Raw genomic sequence first — 6,000 nt, 5'->3', positions numbered from 1 at the left:
GCTTTTCCTTCCTGTTGATGAAAGTTGAGGGTTGAGACATCAAAGGGATTCTGTCAGGATTTTAGCAAAAGCTGCTTTAAGTTGACTTTACCTGCATGAATAATGGAACCTATACCTTACATTATTAAAAATGAATGCCTTTTAAAAAGATTAATGCATTTTAAACTGGCTTTGGTTCCCATTTCCTTCTGCACTTTTCAAAAGCAGTGAAATTTATTTGCTCTATTTCAGTTTTATTTCTAGGCAATTTCACATTTTTTGGGTTCTCCCATTAACATTAGGATGGCCAGGATATTTGACCACATCTAAGGATTTTTGAGTCCTTGATTAGATATCCCTTACTGGGTAGAAAAGTGATGAAAGTACAAGCTCAGAAAAATGGGCTTCTTAAAGTTCTTCGTCTGGGGAGCTCCACTAACAAGGCAATCTCAAAGCTGCTGCACAGCCAGGCTTTTCAAAGCCTTTGCAATGATTAAAGTGCATTTCTACCAGATTTTAAAAAACTCCTAAGCACTGAGCCTCAATGGGAGCCAGGCACCAGCTTTAGGAATCTCTTAAAAATTCTACCTTGTTTCCTGACTTTTGTAGACATTGGCCACTGTGGGTCATTAATGCTTTGTGGAGGCTACTTATACTTTTGGCAGTGTTTCAAGGGGGTTTCTGTTACATTGGAACTTTTATTTCGGTTCAGCCACATCTATTTTTAGCAGTCAGCACATGAATCACATTTTTCAGGAACCAGCTGTCAAGGGACTTCTTGTTAGATTTTATGAGCAGGAGATCCCTTACAGTTCTGTGGTCTTAAAAGAGCTACTCCTCTGGGAATTCCTCTGAAGAATTAAAAATAGAAAGTTGTCTCATTGAGAACATAAGTGCAAATTTATGCTGAGGAGCTATTTATAACAGGATGGCCAAAATGATGTGATAAAACTATTTAGAGAACTTGCTTTATAATGTCACAATGAAGTCTTAGGGAAAAACAGAATTGTTTGAATGTCAGGGATTGAATTAAATACTTGAAAAATGGGAGAATGATAATATACAGAAATACACAGAATTTATATGCTGCCAAGCTGTCAGTTGCTACCAACTACATTTCTTTAAACTCAGGCTTTTCCATTATAGGGATGTCAAAAAAAGTGATGATGAGATAACCTAATTTGTATTCCATCCAAGTACTAATTCATTTGGGGAAAAGTTTAAATGCTACAGTGCAGAAATGGATACATTTCTATTTAGAAAGGTGTCTGTCATCTCTGTGACTGAATATGGATAGAGAATTTGTTCCAGTGTAGCTGCATTTTTATGATCACAGTCATAATCTTAATTTACAGCAAAGGCCAAAACATTGCTGATAGCAGGAAAAATTATTTCAGTGAAAGACTAATTATTTTGCTTGGTGGATGTAGCACAATACTTGGTTTGAACTGCCTGCAAATATAAAAACGTGAATTTAGCTTCATTTGGAGCTCTTAGAGGTCAAACCCTGCTGTCCATTGGTTTAGAAGTCCAGGGCAGTGTGGCTGAGCACGAGCACCACTGGTGACAGCATAACAGCTGTTGTCTACCATTAGACATTAGTGACCCCCAGTCATGTTTCAGAACTGTCATTAGGAAGAAATTCTTGGCAGGGACGGTGGTGAGGCCCTGGCATAGGTTGCTCAGAGAAGCTGTGGCTGCCCCATCCCTGGAATGTTCAAGGCTGGGTTGGATGGGGCTTGGAGCAACCTGGGATAGTGGAAGGTGTCCCTGCCCAGGGCAGGGGACTGGAACTGGGTGATCTTTAAGGTCCCTTCCAACCCAAACCATTCTGTGACTCCAGGAGGTGCCTTGGAGAAAGGGAAAAAGAAGGCTGAGAGAGGTAAATGAATATGCAGCTCACCCCCGGAGGCAGGAGCTTCACCTCTCCATCCACCACAGGCCTGTGGTGTTATCCAGAGGGTGTGGGGTCTCTGTGGGAAAGAGCAACTCAACAAGTTTGGGGTGCATGAACCTCTGAGTCAGAAGGATGCATAAGAAGGATGTAGAAGACACCAGGAAAGTGGAGATATAAAAATCCACACTACAGCCAGAGTGAGGACATATTTCTGAAAATTCCTGTGGGAGACTTTTGGTTTGAATCTGGGGAGAAGAGGGGACTTTGAGCCAGAGAAGCTGCTCCCTCCTGCCTGGAGGCTGTGCCTTTCACATCCTTTGTAGGTGAAAGAGGAGGATGCTGAAGAAATAGCCGAATCCTTTATTGATTTCTCCTGCCAACAGAAATGACAGCAACCTCCAAAATATGGATATTTGCCAGGAAGGGAAAGAAAGAAAAAAAAAAGCTCTAAAAATAGATCTATTCCTATCTCAATTTCTATTAACTTTTTTTTTTTTCCTTTTGACTGGTGTTAGACATTATAAATGTAGTAAGGGAGTGAATTTTCCCTTGCCTTCTGCTGCTGCAGATTTACTTATACTCCAAGGGCTGTGGACTCCTTCAGAGATGTTCTCTTTTAAAATGTACTCTGAGAAAATTATTAGGACTGTGAACTTCCAACCATTTGTTAAGAAGTATATGCAAGCATCTTTGAACGAAAATTCTGTATAACTCTGAAACTATTTTGATAACACAGGAGCCTGGAGAGGTTTTCTAGAATAGAATTCTGTATTGCCACAGGTGCAGAGTTTATTGGGCAGTCCTAAAAAACCGGATGTTTAGCAGTATTTTTCAGGGCTGTGTTTCAAAGCTGTTTCTGCTTACCTCTGCTGACACCATTACCTTTCCAAAAAACCTCATGGTGCTTTGACCAAGAACTGAAGAAATCAGGTAAAATTTGAAGTGGTCTACACACACTCAAGGGACTATATTTTGTTACCTACTTAGAAGAGACTGTGATCTGCACAGCACAACAGAACAGAGAGATATGAGGCATATTTACCTTATCTGAAGTCTATATAATCAGCCACAAACCATAAGCTTCAAATTTGCAGTCATCATGACTCGTTAATTATATCTCACATTATCTCTTCTGCAAAAGACCCACCATAAATACAAGTATTCAAGTCTATTTTAAATTCTGGTAAAGCAGGCTACAGCATCACGTGGGATGAAAAAATGAAACTTTAACAAACAGAAACACTGAGTCTTCTAACAAGAAGCCAACAAGAAGTAACAGCATGGTTATGCTATGGCAGTTTCTCTGCATCACCAAATTTAACTTTTAGTTTTGTAGCTTCTTTTCCTCAACCAAGAACAAAGAAAATCCCATTTGAACTTGTCTTTATTCCTGCCTTAGAAGGAATTAAACACCCAGCTACTTACAGTTCAATAAAGTCTTCAAATCCTGTGTCAACAAAATGAACAAGGCTCATAAGCAGATGTTCTCTCCACAGACACCAGTGGGATGGGAGCATGTGCTTGGAAGTTTTGGGTGAAAATGGGAATATCTGTGCTTGTAAAGCTATTCCAAGCTATGGATAGCAGGGTTAGTTGTAGAGGATCTGAGCAAAGGTACTGGTGTGATTTTGTACATGGTGTGGTTGTGCTCGTGTGTGTTACTCACAGGACAGCCTTGTTTCAGCACAGGAGTGACGAGCTCCAGCCTGGGCTGTGCTGACACAGCTCTGCCTCTGCTTGCAAACTGCTCTGTCTCCTCACCAGTACCACTCAGTGCAGGAAATCCCTCTGCAAGGCTGTAGGTTAGCACAGATTTGCAATTCAGTAAGTAAATTCCCTTACACACTATAGGATGAATCCAAGCAAACTATGCTTATGTCAATCAGGAAGTTTCTTCCACTTTATGCCCTGATTTTTCTATTTACAGCATTTTCAAACTTGAACCAAAACCCAAGGGACTGCGGCTAGAATGATAAGGGGCAAATCCATGGCCATGAGGCAAAGAGGATGTTTTGGGACTGTGCTGTCAAGCCTTGAACTGTTCAGAGTTACTCCAGGGAAGTGTCAGTTCTGGAAAGCCCCTGAGAACGTCTGCAGGAGCCTTCACCTTCACAGAGGGGTGGGGAAAAGCTGCTGTGGGCTGTGATACAGCACTGCCTGCAAGCAGCAATGACTGCTTGATGAGACTGAGCTCTTCTCCTTGCTCCTCCAGCTCAAGGGAACCTTGAAAATCTCAAGGGAAGACTTTCCACTCTGCATCAGTGATTATGCTCTTCAAATGCCATGGATTTGCACACAGAGGAGCAATGATGTGTTGCCTTGGCTTCTTCCTTCCTGTGCCTCAGTTCTTGCATATCCAGTTTTCCCAAATCACACAGACCAAGGACGTCTATCTGATGAAAGCAAAAGGATTGTGCCTTGGATCCTGAACTCAGTATTTTTGTATTCCCTTGGAATCAGCTGGATGCTGAATGTCTTCAGCTGAAGAGTAGAAGAGATTGCAGTGGTTCTGAATGAAAATGGCCAATGTCAGCGCAGTATCGCACAGTGGATAAATTCCAGAATAGAGATGACCTTCTTGTCTATCATAGAGCAAGAAGGATTATGGGATTCCAATTTAATGTGATAAAATGTCATCACAAACATGAAATTTTAAAGCCGTCACTCAATAATTATAATTAGCCTATGGCAAACTGCTCTGAATACTAAAGCAACTATAAAAGGTGAAAATTGTCTTAATTAGCAAAGATGCAGAAAATGTGTGAGACTGACTCACGTCAGGGAAGGCTCCAATTAACCTGGCCCAGATTGAGATAATTAAGAGGGCAGCTCCATTTGTGTAAAGAATGAAAAACTTCTGGTGTGGTATGAGGTCTTGTATTTTTCCATCCCTGGGCCTGTTCTTCACTGATACCTTCAGGCACATCATCTGTTTACATAAAATTGTTTCTTGAGCTGGCTGCTGAAAACCAGACCTACATCCAGCAAGCCCTGAGGATACTCTGCAAACCCTTTTGGTTATTAACTCTTTCAGGGAGTATTATCAGTTCAGCAAGCTTTCTGCCTGGATGCTACACACACCCATTCAAGCTCTTGTTCAATACTATTTTGGGTAAGTCTAGACTGGAAGGATTGGTAAAATTACTACCCCAGACCAATAAAATGCAAGAAATCATTTCTTTCTATATAGGGGAATCTTGTGGACACACCACCTCACAGTGGGGCTCTGCTCATTGTAGCTGAATAACTGCTCAGCCTGGACTGACACTACCCCTCAAAAATACTCCGTGGATGCTTATCATTGGAGAAGTGAATGGTCTTTAAACCGTCAATGGTGGTTAAACTCTCAATTGTCGAGGGGAAATCATGCAAAATCCTTCAGCTCCAGAACAGAATTCTGTTCTGACCTGTCCTGCTATCACTATGCAAACCCAGAGCACTGCAATGGGGGTGGGAGCCAAAGGTTCATTTAGTTTTAAGAGCAATAGAAAAGTTACCACTGATAATGAGAGCAACAGGGGTTTCTGCACAAGCCATTCACTCAGGCACTTACTCAGCTTCTCATAAATATTTTGTTTGCATCCCATATTCTAAAACTGAGAAATGTCTGTGTGAGCTGCAGCCATATATCTGAGAAAAAGCACTAAGTAAAGGAGGAACAGAAAAAGCAACCAGCACCACTGCATCGTTCCCAAGTGAAATGTAAATTGCAGCTAGAAATCCAAAAGTGGTCATGAATGAAACAGCAGAGTAAAATATGCTCAAACTTTTCCACTCTCTCATATTTCTACAGGTACTGCAATCAGCCAAAATACAGGTCAGTTCTTGGCAGGTGATGGGTTCTTACAGCACCAATAATACCTCTGGAGCACTCAATTTGCTGTGAGAAGCTGTGCCAATCCTTTGAGCTCAGGAACATATAAATCTCTTTTGTTGCACCATGAGCTCACAGACGCTTCAATGCCACCAATGCTTTGTCTGTCTGTGTGCTGCCAGGAAGGTGCCACCTGACTTTCCCACTATTCATGGATTTCAGAGGTGCATGGGAGAGAACCAGGAACTCAGAACAGATCTAAGATCCATCCACCAAAACACCACCAAAATTCAGTACTGAAAGTACTGTT

Source organism: Zonotrichia leucophrys, chromosome 3 (assembly GCF_028769735.1).
Source record: "Zonotrichia leucophrys gambelii isolate GWCS_2022_RI chromosome 3, RI_Zleu_2.0, whole genome shotgun sequence".
In the NCBI taxonomy this organism is placed as follows: domain Eukaryota; kingdom Metazoa; phylum Chordata; class Aves; order Passeriformes; family Passerellidae; genus Zonotrichia; species Zonotrichia leucophrys.
The sequence above is the reverse complement of the archived record's forward strand: the minus strand, read 5'-3'. Positions refer to the sequence as shown.